Source organism: Ailuropoda melanoleuca, chromosome 4, assembly GCF_002007445.2.
Source record: "Ailuropoda melanoleuca isolate Jingjing chromosome 4, ASM200744v2, whole genome shotgun sequence".
Taxonomy (NCBI): Eukaryota; Metazoa; Chordata; class Mammalia; order Carnivora; family Ursidae; genus Ailuropoda; species Ailuropoda melanoleuca.
The window spans coordinates 104,962,671-104,982,893 of NC_048221.1; the positions used below are offsets into that span (position 1 = coordinate 104,962,671).

The following is a 20,223-nucleotide window of genomic DNA, read 5'->3' on the forward strand; positions in this document are numbered from 1 at the left end:
TCAGAATGATCTGGGGTGAGTGGGGGGGATTCTGTTTTAAAACACAGATTCCTGGACTTCACCCTTGGTGGTCCTGATCCAGATAGGCCAGGACTGGGGATCTCTAAGGATTCCTAGGGTGATTGTGACAACAGCCAGGCTTGGAAACTTGGGGTGTGTGTTCCCGATGCCCTGGGCCCAACAGTGGACTCATGAGAAGTTCTGCCCCCGTCAAGAACCTTCAGAGCTTCTGTTGTGGGTAAATGGTGGGAGTTGCCAGGCCTCTCCATATGGCCCGTAGGAAACAGCCATTCTTGTAATTCAAAAATTGCTGATGAACAGCAGTTCTGTGGGATAGGACTGATGGGAAAGACCCATGAAGTGGGGCTGACTTGGGCCGTGGTGGAGCTCTCCTGCCTGCTGGCTTTGTGGCTTTGGCCAAGCCATTTGGCCTTTCCAAGTCTCCATCTTGTCACCTGCAGGAAGGGGATCGTGTGTCACCTTTGCCAGATTATCGTAAAGCATAGAGATAACAACACGTTGAGTGTCTCTGGTACTCAGTAGCTGCTGTTTTTATCCTATTGCAGTAACCTTCCCCAGCTCCCTCCCCCCCACTTCTTCTTCTTCTTCTTCTTCTTTTTTTTTAGATTTTATTTATTTATTAGACAGAGAGAGACACAGAGAGAAAGGGAACACCAGCAGGGGAGAGTGGGCAAGGGAGAAGCAGGCTTCCTGCTGAGCAGGGAACCCGACGCGGGGCTCGATCCCAGGACCCTGGGATCATGACCTGAGCCGAAGGCAGACACTTAACAACTGAGCTATCCAGGCGCCCCCCCTTCACCCCATTTCTGGCTCTGAAACATCCTTTGTTATGCTTGAGTCCTGCTGGCACCTTGCGGAGACTACTTTCTCAGTCTTCCTCAGTCCTGCATCTTCTCCTGGACCATCCAGTGAGATGGACAGCACTATCCCTCAAGGCCTGTTCGAAATGTCTCCTTGACGTTGCCTCCAGAAGGCAGATTTTACTCACATACCTAGACCCTCCTGGTTCTTCCACCCCAAGTCATGTTCCGCTGTGTGTCCAGCTAAGCGTACCCAGTAGGGCTGTATGACAGGTACCAGATGGTGATGTTCTGGTAATGAAGCGACAGTCAGGTAATAACGAGGTCTCCCTCACGTACTTTGTTCGATCCATACTCCTTGTTCCCAAACCCACTTGGCACTTTCTTGTCTCAGGGCGTCTGTTCTGTGTTCCCTTCGCTGAGAACATTGTTCGCCCTGTGTGGCTCTGGTTTAATAGTGGCCTCCTCAGTTCCCTGACCACCTCTTTCAAACCATGGTGCCCCTCCCCCAGCCTTTGTCCTCTTCCTCCCCCGCTTTATCGTACTCCATAACACCTTCCACTGTTCGGCCTCGTCCACCCTCAACAGTGCCGGGTACATAGTAGGTGTCCAATAAACAATTTTTAATAAGTAAGTGGCAGCAGGATTTAAAAAGATTCAAATGCGCCTACTTTTCTCCCACAAACCTTGTTTCCAGAGAAAAATTAAACTCATCATGTCAGTCGCCCTTTCAAAAGGAGAATGAAGATAACAAGGTGATCTTCTTGGCACATTTTTGTGCTTGGTCTCAGCCGAGGGGGCCTCACCCAGGTGCCTGACTGTAACGATCCGTTCCGAGCACTGACACAAGCACCGCCACAAGCACCAGCCCGCACTTGCACGGCCGAGGTGCAGGGGGAGGAGGTGTCCCACAGCGCTCAGGTGTTGGCTGACAGCCTGACCGTGAGCACCGGAGGCAGGAGACAGACACAAAAAGGGGGCATCATACAGGGATACTGAGAAGCACTTTGGTGAGGGCATATTCTTTTTATTGTAGCACATGGTGCCCATTGATTGATCATTGAAACAATGACCTTGAATTATTAATAGGGATTAAGTTGAATCAACTGTGCCTGTATAGGAAGATAGGGGATTAGCGAATGTATTCAGAAAGACTCCCGTCGAGCCGGTTTTTAAAATAACAGCTTTATTGAGATATAAATCCCATACCATAAAACTCATCCCTGCAGAGTTGTGCGACCATCACCACTAAGTGTAGGACACTTCATCACCCTTCCTCCTCACCCCACCCCCCAGCCCTTGGCAGCCACTAGCCTGCTTTCTTCCTCTGTGTTCTGACATTCACCTGAGTGGGATAATCAGCAGGCAGCTGTCGTGACTGACTGCTTTCACTTAGCATGATGTCTCCGAGGCTCCTCTGTGTAGTTCTAGGTCAATGTTTCGTTCCTTTTTATGGCCGAATAGTATTCCATGGTATGGGGCCACATTTTGTTTATCTGTTCATGCCTTGATGCACATTGGGTTCTTTCTAGTGTTTGGCTACCTTAAGCCATTTTGAAAGGTAATGAAAGGCTTGATGGGAATGGAGCTTCCTGGGCTCCTACCGCCGGGGTGCTGTTGCCCAGAAACCGGGTATGAAGGTCTGCAGTGCCGCAGACATCTCATCTCGCAGGTCGTCGTCCACTCCCAACGTGGGCCTTCCCCACTTCCGGTGGCCTTTCTGTGCTGGTGTGCAACGCGTGTGACTACCAAAGGGTTCCTCTCCTTCGGCCTGTCCGCCAGATCTGAACTCCGTAGCCTCGCCAGTGTCTCTCCGTTCTCCACTCTTGCCCCGCTGGTTTCTTGCCGGCCTCCTGTTGAACGCCTCCAGCTTCCCCCAGCGTTCGCCTGTTCTCCCTTTCTGGGGCAAGGGACTCTGCAGCGGGGACTTCAGGACCCTGCCCCGATTCCAGCTGTCCTCCTCAGGACCCTTAGATTAGGCCAGCTCCTCAGGCCTTTTTGACGTTACTACCTCGAACTGTTACCCGTGTTTAACAGTGTGTTTTCTCGTTTCTACGTGTGACTGTCATCTTTTTTGATGTTGTTGTCTTGCCTTTTGGCCTTAGCTGAGCCTATACCGGGGCACAGACAATGTCGTGTAACACCGTTGTCCCTGGGCTCGCCCAGAGCCGCTCACAGTGGGCTGTCTGTGAATGCTGCCTGGTTTGGTGTCTGGGAGTTATGACCCTTCGCCATGTCACTGGAGAGGTGGGAAGTGTGAATGGAGGCACCTGCTCAGCTTATAATGGTCTTTGGAGCAGGGATCAGGTTTAAATCATTTCGAATCCTGCTTTAACCTCTGATTGTTAATTCCTGAAAGTGCATGGCTGAACTAGTGGGAAAGTAACCTGAATTTTAGTCAGAACTTGAACTATGGGTTTTCTTTCCAGCCATGTGTATCTGTGTATATTCCACAGAGTAACAGTTGGTGCCCGGCCACCCTGCATTGGGACCTTTGCTGATCTCTCCCATTCCTGTTCCTATTGGTCACAGACTTGAGTTAGGATTTGCAGTTAGGATTGTGGGGGGGGGTGACTTGAGATAATGAAATCAGGAACAATGAGGTGGGGCCCCATTCTTACTAGACTTGCCATTCTCTGTTTTCCCAAAGGATCAGGTAATCTGACATGAGCAGGTAACTCGGTTGAGTTTTTTCACTGCTTCTCAGTGGTCTGTATTCATTGTCTGCTGAGATAATAGTGAGCAGAGAAAGAAGAAAATTAAAATAGGAAGCTGGGAAGGGCAGGAGAGTCTGTAAGCCTGGTAAACAAAAGTTGGCTGAAACATGAGCCAGGATGTGACCAGGTACTTCTGACCACCTCAGCGCCGGCCCTCCTCATTTTCCTATCGGTTGGCCTGTCTCCCTGCCTCACTGTTACCAGACATGTTTAGGTCAGTCTTCTTTTTTATTTCTTTCTTATTTGGCTGTTGTTCCTGAAGCAAAAGGACCAGATGGATCTCTTAGAATCAGAATTAGAGACTGGAAGGGACAGTATCAAGTTCCTTCTGATAAAGAATTCAGTAGCTTTTGTAGGAAGCCATCTTTTTCTCTTGGCTGTGATGCGAGGCACTGTCAGACTTTCCCCCTTTCGACAAGGGTGCAAAATGGCAATAACTGTAGGGTTTTTTAGGGTGACCAAAAAGGCTGGAGGCAGCCAACCTCAGAGGCACTGGAGGTAGGGTCTCCTCAATTGCCTCAGTTGTATCCTACCCCATTGTGGGACCAAGAAGCACCGACTGGATTGGTAGCTGTGGTGCAGCAGTCTGGGTTTTGAGATCCAGGTCCGAGGCTCCCATCCTCCATTGACTGTGTGCTTACCTGCCTCGAAGCAGTGGTAAGAAGGGCTATCTGGAAGCACCTGAGCCCTCCAGTTACTGCAGGTGGGTGATAGCTCAGTACCCCCTTCTCCCACATCTGCATGGTCAGGGGACGCGGGGCTGGGCAGTTTCTTCCCATGGTGGACAGTTCCACTTGTGGGGGGATTTCTTCCTTCCGTTTACCTGGTATCTTCTCCATCCCCCACCCAACCCCTGGAGTCCCCCATGGTAGGTCTCACGATCTTCCATATCCTTGGCCGTCAAGCCTTCCTGTCTCAGGGTAACTGGTCCTTATGTGGGCTGTGCTCTTCTTACCTTTACACGTCCTGGCAAAAATAATGCCTTTCTAAGAGTAACATGTTCCAAAGGAAGATCAGTGGGTCCTGGAAACCTGATATGTTGACCATGTATTTCTTTAAAAATTTGGAGTCCAGGGGCGCCTGGGTGGCACAGCGGTTGGGCATCTGCCTTCAGCTCAGGGCGTGATCCTGGCGTTATGGGATTGGGCCCCGCATCGGGCTCCTCCGCCATGAGCCTGCTTCTTCCTCTCCTACTCCCCCTGCTTGTGTTCCCTCTGCCGCTGGCTGTCTCTCTCTCTGTCAAATAAATAAATAAAATCTTTTAATAAATAAATAAATAATAATAAATAAATAAATAAATAAATGGAGTCCAAAGTCAATATCCACTGCATTTTATAAAAAGGGAAGAGGATGATAATCCTGTCGCCTAACAAACCTGTTCTCCTTTGAGGGTTTCCTTTATCTCTATTCTGATGAGTCCAAATTAACAGTTATACTCAGAGTATCTACACAGAGTTTCTCAGTTTCTCCATTCACTGCGCAACCATTTGCCGCACAGTCCTAGGTGTAGCACGACGAAGACTGAAGAACACAGACTTCTCGTGGTCATGTCAGCATTGGGATGACAGCACCTTGTTCTGTGGAACAGATAGAGAATCACTTATTAACTCGTGACACTAACTAGTTCTGACTGGACAGATCAATGGTGTGGCGGCCCCCTAGCCCTGAGAGAAAGCAGGGGCCCTGGGGGGGAGGGGAAGAAATCCACTGGAGGTAGCGCCACAGTCTGGTGTCGCAGGAACATCTCCATGTGTAGGACACTGAGCTCTTTAGAGTGGAAAGGAATACGTTTTTGAACTGTTTTAATCTTTCTGAAGAAAAAAGAAAACAGTGCCCTTTTTACATACTTTCTAGAATTTCCTGTGTTTCATATTAGCTGGTTACTGTTTTGGCTTCCTTTCATGGTAGTAAACACAGTTTGTTTTGTTTAGCAATTTCCTTCCCCCTCAAATACCATCACTGATCAATCCTGCCTTTGCCTGAGTCATAAATTCACAGGTCTCTTTCCTTCCACCTCTCACCCCTCAATTCACTCCATTTATTGAGCTCCTGCTGTGCACTAAAGATTCCAGAAGGGGCTGTGGCGGGGGGGGGGGGGGGGGNGGGGTTGTTGTAGGAAGGCAGTGGGTGCTGGAATCCCAGCATCTAGATGCTTCCACCCACCTTCTCTGAGGGCTCACGCTCTCCAGGCCAGGAATGCTGACATTTAATGAGCACTTACTAGATAGTTATTTGCCCATTTTATATATAGGGAAATCGAGGTCTAGTTGAGTCGCTAGCATCAGAGACTGGCATGGCCTCAGTTAAAGCTCTGGCTTAACTGTGGTTAAGGGGGACTCTCCTGTTGGAGATGGTCAGGACTGCATTTTGAAACACGATTGTCTTAGGTGTCTCAAGTTAGGGGTCACAGTGCAGCCTCAGCCAGCCCTGCTGGGTTGTGGGCCTCCCGATTGCAGCCTGTTGGGGGTGAGTGGAGTTTGGATGGAGGAGACAGTCAAGAAGAGGGTGCATAGGAGGAGGAGAAAGGGCCTGTTAATCCCAGATGGGAAAAAGTGGCCACCGGTGGCAGCGGGGCCTTTCAGAGTCCCCAGCTGGGAAAAGTTTGGGTACTGGAAGGTTGAGTTGATGTTAGTCAGACATTTTGGAGCTGCATTCCCTCCAAAGCCCCCGTTATGCAGACATCGTCTCCTTTTGCTCCATAACGATAGTTGCCTATTACTGCCGTGTTAAAATCAGTAGAGCCACTTACCTTGAACTCAACCTGATGTTGACCTTTCCAATGAAATTGGGAACACCTGGAGTTTGTTTCCTCCCAGTTGGGCACAGAACAGTTTCTGGTTTCCCTTGGAATGAAACAGAGTCTAAATGTGGGAGTAATGGTTCTCGAATGCATCCGAATCACCTGCAGGCCTTGTTACACGTTGCGGAGCAGTGCCCCCAGAGTGTGCTGTTCCGTCGTTCTGGAGTGGGGCCTTGAGAGGTTGCATTTCTTTTTTTTTTTTTTTTTTAAAGATTTTATTTATTTATTCAACAGAGACAGAGACAGCCAGCGAGAGAGGGAACACAAGCAGGGGGAGTGGGAGAGGAAGAAGCAGGCTCCTAGCGGAGGAGCCTGATGTGGGGCTCGATCCCATAACGCCAGGATCACGCCCTGAGCCGAAGGCAGACGCTTAACCGCTGTGCCACCCAGGCGCCCCTGAGAGGTTGCATTTCTAGCAAGTGCTCCAGTGATGATGATGTTGCTGGTCCAGGACTGCACTTTGAGAACCACTGTACCAGAACATCTCTCAGATTCGGGCCTTTGTTCCCCTCTTCACCCCTCAAAACCAACCCTGCGAGTGTGGTAGAGACCCATTGTTTAAAAGAGCATTTATCTGCTTTTTAGCACAGAGTGGTCAGGAGACTTTGGCTAGGTCCCCTGGCCCCGCCCCTCCCTCCCAACCCGGGCTGAACCCCTCGCTCACCTGCCACCCGGTGCAGGGACTAAGACAGGGCTGAGTGAGCTGTCCTGGTGTGGAGAGGGCCCTGGTGCGGTGCTGCTTTCCTCCTTTCAGCATGTGGAATTTGACAGGCTAAGCATTTTCCATGGTAAGTGCATAAAAAAGATTTCTTACCCTTTTTCGAAAAAAAGAAATACAACCTTTCTTTTGAGTTGTAACTATTGTTAGATGCAGAATAAAAAAAAAAAAGCAGTGAATGTTCTTTTCTTCTAAACAAATTCTCTGACTTTCTTTAGCTCTAGAAGACCCCTAGAGTTAATTTTTAATGGTTTAAGGATGAGGGGGAGTCTCACTCTCCTGCTCAGGGTGCAGCTCAGCAAGGCCCCGGGCACAGCTCCAGACCCAAGCGGTTGGCCGGGTGGGGCAGAGGGGCACCCACTGGAGAGGAGGGTCAAGGAGACCCCCTTTGGGGCAGGGGAGGAGAGACGTGGGGCTGGGAATCTGATGTTGAGTCGCAAGGCTTTCGATCTGCAAGGTGCTGCTTCTGGTTAACTCTGGGCCAGCAGTGGGTTAGCCAAATTCCCTGCTGCATGTTGGGTCTGCCTGTGAGAACTGTGGCCATCTCAGCCTCCTGTGGCCAGACCTAGCTTGTTACCGTCCCCCATCAAGTGTGCCTTGTAATCCCCATCCTGGCAACTCCTCAGTTCTCCACACTGCATTCCCCCTTGGCCCTCATACCAGTGACTCCCCACCCTCTCGAGGTCATGGTTTTTGTTAACGCCTCTGCCACCACCTTGGGCTGCTCTTGTTTCTCACTTAGACTATTGTAGTGGTTCCCAGCGTCTCCAGTCTGTCCCCTTCCCAATACTGTCATCATGCTAGCACCTGCTGGGCCCCGGCTGCTCCCCCAAACCCTCCTTTTCTTGGCTTCCGAGCTTTCCCATCTGGGCCCATGGTGTCTGGCTGGCGTGAGAGCAGGGAAGCTTGTGAGGGCCTTGACAGTCACGACAGCTTCTGAAAGGAGTACATTTGGCAAGCTGATGACTTGCCCGAGGACAGCCCACAGTGAGAGGATTTGCCGTTCTGGCCCCAAGTAGGAAGGGGGAAGAGGATATTGGCGAAGTGGGGGAAGAGGCCATGTCACAGGCAGTGGGAGAAAGCCAGGGAGAAGAGCCCAGTCATAAGGAGCCTGGCTAAGAAGGGCCCCATTCCATGTATTTGGCTCTCCCTGGGGACAGCTAAAGAGGCCTGGGGAGCTTCCAACGTCTGGTTTTGATGGTGCTCGTTTGGGGCCCCTTGGAGCATTCTGAGATGCTAACCCTTAGAAGGGCGGGCCCAAACTGCTGACAGCCAGGTCCACAAGATGAAGTTCCAGAAGGAGTTGGAGCTTGAAAAACTTTGCTGAAGATAATAAATGGGCTTTTTAATTTCATTTTGAGTAAGTAGAAAGTTAGTGTTCCTGATGCTTGGGATCCTTGATATCTTCTTTTTTTTTTTTAACTCGGGTTTTTTTTTTGTTTTATTTTTTAAATTATTATAATTATTATTATTTTTAGTAATCTCTGCACCCCGCGTAGGGCTTAATCTCATGGCTCCGAGATCAGGAGCTGCATGCTCTTCTGACTGAGTCAGCCAGATGCCCCCATAATGTCATTTTGATAGAGAAAATAGGAGCTTCCCAAAGCCTGTCTCCCTTCCGTTAAGGAGGGAAATGGAAAACAACAGAGGGGAATAGGGCTCTGTCTAGGAGGACTGTTGGAGGGGGTGCCAGAGTGTTCTGCCCTGTCCGAGCACTGGGGCGAATATTGGGTCGGTGCCATGACTGAGAAGTTAAGAGGGAGCGAGAACTACTACCGCTTGCCCTGGGTGTGGTAAGGGGCGGTGGTGGTCCTGAGTCTTTCCAGAGGAGAAGGCACTTTGCTGAGCTCTGGAGGGAAAGAGGAGAGGGGAGGGGGTAGGAGCTATGCCTCCGACAGCTGAAGGGTGTCACAGGCTGCAAATTCGGCTCTTTAGAAGGTCAGATCTGTCCAAAGGTGGGGTAATAACCCAGCATCAATCATAATAGCTTATTTTTTTATGGGACACTGTATAGTTCACAGAGCATTCACATGGAAGGGGGTAGGCCCTCCTCTGGAGGGATTCAAGTCCAGGGAGGGATGTTGCTGAGGGCATTCAGGCCCTCTTGGGAGTTAGATGGATCCAGATGGGTGTTACCCAAATGTGTATCAGAATTATGCTTTCAAAATATTCAGTATCCTTCCTCTTCCCAAATGTGGCCCGAGGTGATCTCTGAAAATGATTCGCTATTCCTTTGAACCAGAAAACCCTGTAAAAATCGTGCAAATCAAGAGGTTCAAATCTTCGTGTTCACTCTAAGAACGCACGGGAAGCTGCTCACGCCCTCCAGGGTATGCATATCTGAAAAGCCGCCAGCACTGAAGGATGTCTCTTTGCAGAAGCAACGTGTGCCATTCCATCACTGTAATGGCAGAGCTGGGAGGTGCGCCCAGGCCAAACAGTGGGGCTGGACACAGGGTCAGTGGCCCAGAAAAAGTGCTGAACTTTTACTGCACATACTTAAAAATGCAGAGAGTAATGCGGAACTTAAGGGTTGAGAGGTAGATTCTCTCTCTGGTCATGGAGCAAAACCGCCAAGATGCGGTGTAGAATTTACAGGGCTCACGGGCGGATTCACACACATATGAGCTCTCCTCCCTTTCACGTCGAGATGATCCTTACTGAAAAAAAGCACGTTGTTCCGAAACCAGAAGAGGAGTTTGCACAGAAGAAAAAGATACCCCAGAAGAAACTGAAGAAACAAAAACTTAGGCCCAGCAGTAAGGTCTGCATAAAATAAATGCAAATACAAGTAAACACAGACCAAAAAAACCCAGTATCTTGGGGCTTGCCAGGACCTGCTGAATCAGCATCTGTGGGGGAGGGGCCCGGGAATCTGTATTGGGTTCAGGCAGCTGCTCTGCCCAACATCCGTGGGAGAATGTCCACCATACGTGGCAGGGACCCCTGCCTGTCATGTTCACTATTGGATCCCTAGTGCCTGCCACGTAGTAGGGGCTCGACACATGTTTGCTGAGTCCATGTGCTGACGTTTGCCAACGTAATTACCTTGATCTCTCCTACTGCCTTCCTTGTTGTCTGCAGTGTGGCGGTACCAGACTCCTTCCTGTTCTTAAAACACACTGCGCATGTTCACTCTGTCCAGCCTTTGCTCACACCACTTCCTCAGCCTGCATCACTCTTCTCCCTCTTCCACTGCAGAAGTCCCATGTTTCTGGTGCATGCCAACAGTATGGCAGGCTCTGTGCTGGGTGTTGCTAACCCTTCACTCGAGCCCATTACGTGCGCTGCCCCCCCTCCCCCCAACAGCTTTTCCTCAGCCTTTTCCCCTGTGTCCCCACAAAGGAGAGAGGTCCTTTGGGTTTCTCTCAGATTGTAACATTCTTTTTTTTTTTTTAAAGATTTATTTATTTTAAATATTTTATTTATTTGAGAGAGACAGAGCACAAGCAGAGGGGGAAGGAGAAGCAGACTCCCCACTGACCAGGGAGCCTGACATGGGGCTCAATCCCAGGACCCTGGGATCGTGACCTGAGCCAAAGGCAGATGCTCAACTGACTGAGCCACCCAGGCGTCCCTAAGATTTATTTACTATGTTAGAGAGAGAGAGCAGGCGAGTGGGGGAGGAGCGGAGGGAGAGAGACAAGCAGACTCCCTGCTGAGTGAGGAGCCCGATGTGGGGCTCAATCCCAGGACCCAGGAGATCATGACCTGAGCTGAAATCACTAGGATGCTTAACTGACTGAGCCTGCGAGGCACCTCCTGTAATATATATATATTTTAATATTTTATGTATTCATTAGAGAGAGAGAGGGAGAGAGCACAAGCAGTGGGAGAGGTAAGGAAGAGGGAGAAGCAGACTCCCCACTGAGAAAGGAGTCCCGATGTGGGGCTCGATTCCAGGATCTGGGGATCATGACCTGAGCTGAAGGCAGTTGCTTAACCATCTGAGCCACCCGGGCACCCCCCACCCCCACCCTGTAACATTCTTGATAGCGTCTAGGTGCCCTCCCTGGTGCTTATTAGTGAAAAATATTTTTAAGTTCAAAAATCCATGTATGTAAATATATGTATATATTTACATATACACACGTACATACTTTTTTTCCAAAACAAAGAAATCTGCAGAATTGAATGTGTTTGAGTGTAATGTTTAAGTGGCCTCAATATGTGCAGCCTTCACTGTCACCTCAGTCAGTCAGCTCCAAGGTGAGAGATTTAAAAGGACTGAGCCCCATCCTGCATCATAATTCTGAGGTTTTTTGGATGCTCTTCTATGGAGGATGTGGATTCTGGATGGTTCTGTGGTCGTGAGCACCGCTTTGCCTTTATCTTCTGGCTCACGAGGGTCCCTCCTCGTCTCTCACATTCTTCAGAGGTTAGTGACCTCCTAAAGTGAGCCTTGAGGAAATAATAACCATAATAAGAGTGAGAGCTGATCGCTCTGGAGCGTTCCCTAGGCACCAGGCGCTTTTCCAAGCGTCCGTATTTATTTCCTCGTGTCACCTTTGTCACCCTCGGAGGTTAGTACCTATCAACCCTATTAGCCCTGTTTCACAGGTAGGGAGACCGAGGTGCTATGAGAGTCTGTGCTTTGCTTAGTGCATGTGGCCAGCAAAGAACGAGTAGCTAGATGGCTTCCTCCCTTGCGGGTCTGAAGCACATGATTCCCAGGCCTGGCCTGAAGGCCCACCTTGCTAAGGGCTCATGGCCCATGTCCACCTTCCGCTGGTGTGCGGAATAGCTGCTACTGGACGTGGACAGTCAGCCGTTTCTCCTGATAAAGGGGAGGCTGGGAGATTCAGGTTTCGTAAATTTCTGAGGCAGGCTGCCCTGGGGCCCTGCCTGGCTTGGGGTTTCTTTTAGGGGATTGGGGAAGAGACTTAGAAAAGAGGGGAGGGCTGGGCCACCTGGTGAGCAGATCTGCCTAACAGGAGTGGCCAACATGCTTCGGGGGCGGGGGAAGTGTGGACGGAAGCATTTCTTGTCCAGTTTGGTGTGTGGCCAGAAATGAAGTGTAAGTAAGTCAGCCACGTCCTCTAAAAGTGCCAGGGAAAGGGCCTGCTTTGGAAGGCAGAAGCAGGTCTGGGAGGCTCTCCGAGGAAAGGGTGGTTCTATGCTGGGCCTGGGCCCTGGTTGCTGGGCACAGCGGCACAGGGGACAAATAGCCCATGGGAACAAGGAATATGTGATAGGGAGAGAGTTGAGCACAGCAAGAGAATCCAGGGCAGCTCCTGAAGCCGAGGAGAAGCATTCTCTTTTGCGATGTAGTAATCAGAGAGGAGCCAGAGGCTGGCTGGAGGAGAGGGAAGGGGACTCAGCTTGGAGGAGAAAGTCTGAGGCCAGCATGTGCCCCCAGCAAAGAAAACTGGTCTGCGTATATATATATATTTTTAATTTAAATTCAACTTAGTTAACATACACTGTATTATTCGTTTCAGGGGTAGATTTAGTGATTCATTGGTTGCATAGAACACCCAGTGCTCATTACATCAGGTGCCCTCCTTACTGCCCACTTACCGCACCCTCCCACCCACTGGCCTGCATCTTCAGTCTAGGTTTATCGGTCCTGCGGCTCTGTGTACAGTGTTGTCAGGGCGCACACCTGGGTGCCACTGGCCTCCCCAGTACCGCACTCCTTGAGCACCAAGCAGGTGTTTAGTGAGTGTAACGAGTGCCCTTTGTCTGGTGCCCAGACTGGGGGAGTGGTACAGGGAACGTGTGCAACGTGGCCCCTACCCTCAAGAACTGTCTTTTAATGGGGAGACACAGAACCCTGTGTAACACAGTTAAACCGCTTTGGGTGGGCCGGTGATGTCTGAGGCCACACGGAGCGTCTCAGGTACAGAATGCCTAAGGACACAGGAGAAGGGAGCCTGTCTGTGGACTCGTGGAGGGGGCAGGATGTGAAGCAGACCTTTGAGGAGTAGGTGGGATCTCATTTGGAGAGGACAGGCAACAGTGGCAAGGAGGGACAAGGCCCTCAGAACTGAACTTGAAAGGCACAGGCCCCCTGATCGTGGCTGTCTGTGAATTGGGGCCCAGACTCAGGCTCGGGATGCCCTGAAAGGACAAACGGGATGCTGCTGGCCTGGGGTGCCAGGCAGCCGGTGGCAGGCGGGAGGCCGGAGGGTGGCAGGAATGTGTTAACACCAGCAGCTGGCTGCCATCTGATCCTGGCCCTGCCGTGACTTCCGCTTCCCCCATTGTTCACATACCAGCCGGACTGGGAACGAATGAATGAGTGGGTAGACAGGGTCCCTGTGCGGGCTATCAACAGCCGGGATAAAATAACCCCAGTTCCCTGCTCTCCTGAGAGCTTGCCCTGCCAGCTTTTGACATTGGGAAAGCCCAGGTGGGAAATGGCCCTCACGCGTAGAAGCCCGGTGATTCTTCGAGGTGTTTTTGTCAGGACAGAATCCCTCTTTTACAAAATGACCCCTCGAGTGGCTTAACCAAGACAAGTTAATTTCTTTTTTTTTTTTTTTAAGATTTTATTTATTTATGTGACAAAGAGACAGCCAGCGAGAGAGGGAACACAGCAGGGGAATGGGAGAGGAAGAAGCAGGCTCCCAGCGGAGGAGCCCGGTGTGGGACTCGATCCCGGAACGCTGGGATCACGCCCTGAGCCGAAGGCAGACGCTTAACGACTGCGCCACCCAGGCGCCCCAAGACAAGTTAATTTCTATCTCCAGTGCAAGTCTGTAGCACTGTGCTTCCTTCTGGGACCTAGATCTTTCCATCTAAAGTTCTGTCACCTTTCGGAGCAGTGGTTTCCAACTTTGAGTGTGTATCAGAGTCACTGTAGTAAGACAGATTGCTGGGGCCCATTCCCACAGAGCCTGCATTTCTAACAAGTTCCACCTGCTGCTGCTGGTCCGAGGAATGCCCGTGGAAAACCACCGTTCTAGGGCTTCTCGGCTCTCCGGCGAAGTTTCTACAGCCAGTCGGGAGGAGGGAGGAGAGAGAGCAGAAGTCAGTCACAGTGCTCCCACTTAACTCCAAGGGAATCTGAGAAATGTAGTCTTTTTGTGGGCCCAGGAGGAAAATAAAATGGCGTTGTCTCAGTCACAATTCAAAAGCGTCCTGGGGGCGTCTGGGTGGCCCAGTCGGTGAAGTGTCTGATGTTGGCTCAGGTCATGATCTCGGGGTCCTGGGATCGAGCCCTAAGTCACGCACCCTGCTCAGTGGGGAGTCTGCTTGTCCCTCTGCCCCTTCACCCCACTCATGCTCTCTCTCTCTCAAATAAATAAATAAATAAATAAAATCCTTTTTCAAAAAGCATCCTGATTGCACCTGATCCCTGCCTGAAATACTAGTTTCAAAAACCATTTCAAATGTGTGAAGAAAATCAACCAAGCTTTGCATGCACTTGTGGCACAAGTGCCTTTTGAGAAGGCAGAACGTGAATGGAGGGCATGATTGAATCTCCAACTTGTCCCCCTCCGTGTTAGTACAGACCTGAGTCCCTTGAGTCTTAGGTCCCTCGATGGATGGTCTGTGGTATCCCTAGTCCAACTTTCATGTCTCAGGCCTGGGGAAGAATGCCGCAAACAGTCGTCAAGTAATTATTGTACACGGTGGACTTTGCTTTGGATGTTCCCAGTTCCTTCTTGGTGTCTTCGTCATCTTGTCGCCTGCTGGCTCAGGCCTGTACTTGTATGGGGCCGGAGGTGTTTTGTAGTCTGAATCTTGGCTGTGGTGAATAGGCACGTCATTTAGTTCAGACCTGGTTTGGGGTAGAATCAGTGGGTGAGTCAGTGGGTAGTTGTATGCCTGCCTGTGCCTAGCACTCCAGAGGATGCAAGACACGCCTCCAGGCCATTTTCAGTGGACTTGCCTGGTTCTCGAGGCCAAAGCAGTCCAAATAAAAGACGCGAGGGCTCAGTGGGGGTGGCAAGTGTGTTGGCCCGTTGTCGAATGACAGAGCCCAACTCAAGGGAGAGAAGGGCCCTAATGACTCTGTGCTGCTCAGCCCAGTTCTGGGGCTTCAGGCTGAGTTGTGGGAGCTGCAGTTTCATCAAGTCTTAGACAAACAGATGATAGGGAGACAAACAGAGGCCGGGGGCTGGAGAAGGTGGAAGGCGATGGGGCATGTTGGCCACCGCCATGTTGTCAAGTTGTGGGAAGCGGTGGGATATGAGTGGCTCCAGGGGGAGGACGAGGGGAAGATGAGATCAGAGCGGGAGCTAGACAGAGTGAGGTGGGTCTTTGACTCAAGTGTAGAAGTGGAGCTTTCGAACCGCTGTGGTAGTCCAGGAGCCCAGAGCCCTGCCGCATGACACGGCACCGGAACGGTCCACGGCCAGTGTGGCTGGTTCCGTCTTAAGGCCAGGTCTTTGGGAGAGAAATTGGATTAAAAGAAAAATGAAATGTGTGTGGGGGCTAGAAATCCGGAAGGATCTTTCTGTGGAGTGGCTCTTCCACCAAGCTATAAAGGCCAGGCAGGGACCTGGGGGGATAGAGGAGGGGACAGGGCTTCACAACATACACACAATCAAATCATTGCGTTGTACACCTTAAACTTGCCCAATGTAATATGTCAATTATATCTCATAAATCTGGGAAAAAAAGGAGGGGAAGGCATTCTAGTCAGCAGAGAGACCCTGAGGGTAGGGCACAAAAAAGGGCCTGAGGAATGAATGGCCTGAGCTGGCCTTGACAGAGGGGAAGAGGGTCTGGGCCAGGCCTGGCTGAGGCAGTTACAGAAAGTAGAGTCTGGCTAAGGATTGTGGGATATTCCAGGGGGAAGGTGACCTGAAGGTGATTTTAGAAGTTTGGTGACGAGTGCCCAGATTGGGTGTTGGAGGGAAATGAAGGGACAAGCCAGCTTGCAGGAGAAAGGTCTTCTAGTCTTTGGTAGTTCTGGCATCTTCATGATGGTGATTGCAGGCCTCCTTATTGCTCCAGCCCTCCGAGTGTGAAGGTTGGAGCCCAGCTTCCTCACCTGGAGAGCCCAGCAGAGGATGATATCCTCAGCCCGCCCTTTCCTGGCCCATCCTTGTTGGGTGTAAGCACACGGCTGTGGCACTGAATCCTCTCCCCGTGGATGCCTCTGTGCGTGGACTGAGAGGGTGGCCCCACTGATGTCCCCTGCCCTTGGTATGGGGGTGGGCCGGGGCAAGGCAGGGTTTCGGTGGCTGTGTTTCCCTCTGTTTGAGTGCCCAGTCCTGTGGTGCTCTGCCTGGGCCTGCCCGTGGTAGGAAGCGGGCCTTTGCTGGTTGATTTGGCCCAAGAGCACCTGTTCTGGGCAGGTGTGAGGTCTCTCACGTGAGCCCTCCCTTCTGGTCCTCACAGCCAGGGGAAGACTCTGACCATCTCAGAGAGGTCAAGGGCCTGCCCCAAGATGTCACAGCGAAGTTGAGTGACAAGGTCAGCCTGCATCTCAGTTCTCTGGCTGCACATCTGGAGCTCGTTCCAGCATTCAGAAACTTTCTTAGTCTTGGGTGAAGAATTTCCTGTTCCTCAAGAATGTGACTGCCTAGGCAGGGACTGAAGAGCACCTGGGAAATCAGCTTTAGGTGAGTGTGCGTGAGGGACAAGAAGTGAGGTCGTAATAAGCCGCCCGCACTGAGGACCTACTCCTCCAGGCCTGTGTATTGATCCATGAATCCACACCACAGCATTTGACAGGTGAGGCCGCTGAGGCACAGGAAGGCTAGGGGCGTTGCCCAGTCCCGAGCAGGAGTCAGACCAGAGCCCTCACACTTAACCTCAGTGCTGCTCAGGCACCTCACAGAAGCTCACTTGGCTCAGAGTGGCCTTTGGTCCCGAGAGGGTTGTCCGGGCTGTGCTTGTGAGTTTTTTCAGGAGGCTGCCTTCAGTGAGAGAATGAATATCCAAGCCAGAGTTGCCACACTGCACTACGACTGTGGCAGCTCATGGCCGGTGGTAGCTTTTTGCAGCTAGCTGGTAGAAAGGAACATGGTCAGAACTGAGAGGCACTCATTGTGTGGCTCATGTTGGTTAAGGCCCAGCCTCCCAGTCTGTTTGTATGCTCTGCTGCCTCATTTTAACTTGAGCGTCATATTCTCGGAGCAGCCTGGCTGGGATATAAGGGTTGACTTCTCAGGCAGGAGAGACTACCTGGGAAATGTTTTCAGGTGTGACGTGGAAAAGCTGAGAGCTTGCTTCAACCTGTTGTGACTCCTCCTTGCCCTAGGGGGCGCTGTGGAGACTTGATGCCTCCTCTCTGAACACTTCCTGCATGGACAGGAGGAACAAGCAATGGTAGCCTGAGATCTCATGGGACCACACTTCCCGACTTTAAAACTTTCATTTCTGTTGTTTCTGTGATGCTTATCCCTCAGATTATATGACACAAATTCTTGGTTTGGTAAATACAATTACATGACCATATGGCATCCATCGTGCCTTCTGGATTACCATAGGTGAAAATTTTGTTTCTGCAGTTTTAGGGTTAAAAGCTCTTGATTGTTTTTGATTCTTTTGAAGTTGGTGATATGTCCAATGTATCTGTAACTAGGATAATCCAAGAACAAGTCCCCCAAAAGGCATTTGCCTGAGTAATTCCATAAAACATCCACGTGAAAGAAGATGCTGGATAGGTAATAAGTACATCTTCCATACTGTTACCATGTTTAGAATAGAAGTGGTTTGTTTTGAGCTAGATCTATCCTATACTGAGGAAATGTCAACAACCCGCTACTCCTATGTACATATCCTTCTTTGCGTGTAAGTTGGTGCACATCCTGTATGAACGTCTGCTCATGTTGGGTGGATTTAGTTTGGTGAAAACTCATCACCAGCATCACCACCACCAATGATTGTGAACCAGATAGAGATTTTGGAAGAACTGACCGTGGCATTGTCAAGTAGGTGGAACTTGTCAGAAGGTCATCTTTTTCCTCTGACTCCTTTCTAACCTCCTCTTTTCTCCCAAGTATATAGTGCATGTTTTCATTTTATTTCTTTTTAGAGCCTCCTCTTAGCTGTTAGCTGGAGAGTTCTTGAAATTTGATTTACCTCTGGATTTAAAACTCATATCTTATCTCTCCCAAAGGAATTTTCTGGATGAGCCCCTAAGCCAAAGGTATGACTGTCTAATAGTGGAATTTCAGTCATCTGAGACACACCAGAGAAGATGCGTTAAGAGGCTCTTCCTGGTGTCCTGTGAATTACAAAACTCTAGTTATCTTCATGTATCCTGTTTTTTTTCCCTAAAAGTTTCATAGTTTTATATTTTACATTTAAGTCCATGATCCATTTTGAGTTACCTTTTGTATAAAGGGTGAAATTGAAGTTGATGTCAGTGTTATTTGATATCCAGTGGCTCCAGCACCGTTTGTTGAAAAGGCTATATGTTCCCCCATTGAATTCATTGCACTGTTAAACAAAAAATCGCCTGGGCATATGTATTTGTGTGGGGTCGATTGTGTGTTCTCTGTGCTGTTTCATTGATGTACATGTTTATCCCTCTCCCACTCCCATGTGGCCACGATGACTGTAGCTATCTAGTAATCCTTCACATTGGGAAGAAGGATTCCTTTATCCTTTTTCAAAATTATTTAGACTCTTTTCGGGCCTTTCTTTTATGTTCACAAAGAAACTTAAACGCCAACGTTCATAGCACCATTACTGAAAATAGCCACAAACTGGAAACTACCCAAATGTCCTTCAGTGATGAATGGCTCAAGAAACTGTGCTCCATCTACTCCATGGAACACTACTCAGCAGCAGAAGGGAACAAATGACCAGTACAGGCAACAATGTGGGTCGACCTCAACGAAATGATGCCATGTAAAACAGCCAATCTCCAAAGCCTATGTACTGCACTATTCCATTTATAGAACATCCTTGAAAGAGTAAAATTAGAGATGGGAACAGGTTAGTGGTTGTCAGGAATTAGAGATGGGGTAGGTGATTGGCGTCTTCCCCATGAAGGGGTAGCACGAGGGAGTCTTGTAGGGATAGGACAGTTTGGTGTCTTGATTGTGGTGGTCCTACAAAGCTACACATTTGATCAAGTTGCATGGATTCCCCACTCCCCCCCCGCCCAACAAGTGCTTGTAAAATCTTGGGGTACCTGGGTGGCTTACTTAAGTGTCTGACTTTGGCTCAGGTTATGATCTCGGAGTCCTGGGATTGGGCTCAGTGGGGAGTCTGCTTGTCCCTGTGCCCCTCCCTCTGCTCGTGCTCTCTCTCTCTCTCTCTAATAAATAAATAAAACCTTTAAAAAAAAAACCTGGTTAAATCTGAGTAAGTCTGTAGCTTTGGCCAGTGTCACTGCCCTAGTTTTGATACTTATACTGTAGTTACTAATGCAGAGTGTTCACACGGGGGGGAGTCTGGGTGAAGAGTGCATGGGACCTCCCAATTTGTTTTCAGTTTCCTGTCAGTCTGTAATTATTTCAAACTAAAAAGTTAAAAAGAACTCACAAAACAGTGTTACAGTCTGTTTATGTTGCATCAATAATGGCAAACCTATAAAAATACGGACGTGTGGCCTCTGCAGAGGGACGGCAGGTGGCTTCTTCTGATTCTATAACATTTTATTTCTTTAAAAAAAAGCCAGGAAAACAGTGAATATGCCAAAATGTTAACATTTGTGAATTTGGGTTGATGGGTTTATTGGTTTTTATGTTTTTCTCTGTCCTTTTTATATGTTTGAATTACTCCATTATTTAAAAAATGAAATAAATGTAAGAAAACCAATAATTGTGCCAGGGTACATACCTGTCTCCATGTTATCTTGATCTGTTCACAGAATTTATCTGAACATTTTAATATTTCCTCAGTAAAACTGCTACTCACTCACAGACTTCTTCCTTCTCTCCATGAATTACTAACTCTAGGTTGGGAAGCCTAAGAATGTAATCCATCTTTTTTACTATGACAAGCTAATTTAATTTTAATTGCTCTTTATAGTATTGCATTATGAGGAGGAACTATCTTTAATTATCTTTTTGGGGGGTTGTTTCTAAAGTAATGTGATCTCGGGAGCTGAGACTCATCCTTTCCAAGAGTAGCCACCTGACTGTGAGCGTAAATACTTGTGCTCAACAGTGTAAATAGACTTCTGCTCCTACGACCAGCAGAGCCTGCCCTCCCCTTGAAGCAATTAGAAGAATTCCAGGTGGGTGGTTCTCCCCTTCCTGGTCCGATTTAAAAATGTCAGTTCAGAGATTCCCCCCCTCCCCTCCCCCC

At 49.5% G+C, this 20,223-nt stretch overlaps 1 protein-coding gene and 1 pseudogene across 1 annotated transcript in view; both read left to right on the forward strand.

Moving 5' to 3' along the window:
• Positions 1 to 20,223, forward strand: part of TCF7L1 (transcription factor 7 like 1) — a gene marked incomplete at its 5' end in the record, with an annotated part of 151,640 nt that overhangs the window by 33,044 nt on the left and 98,373 nt on the right. The window lies entirely within an intron of this gene.
• Positions 8,533 to 10,389, forward strand: LOC109490161 (annotated as a pseudogene).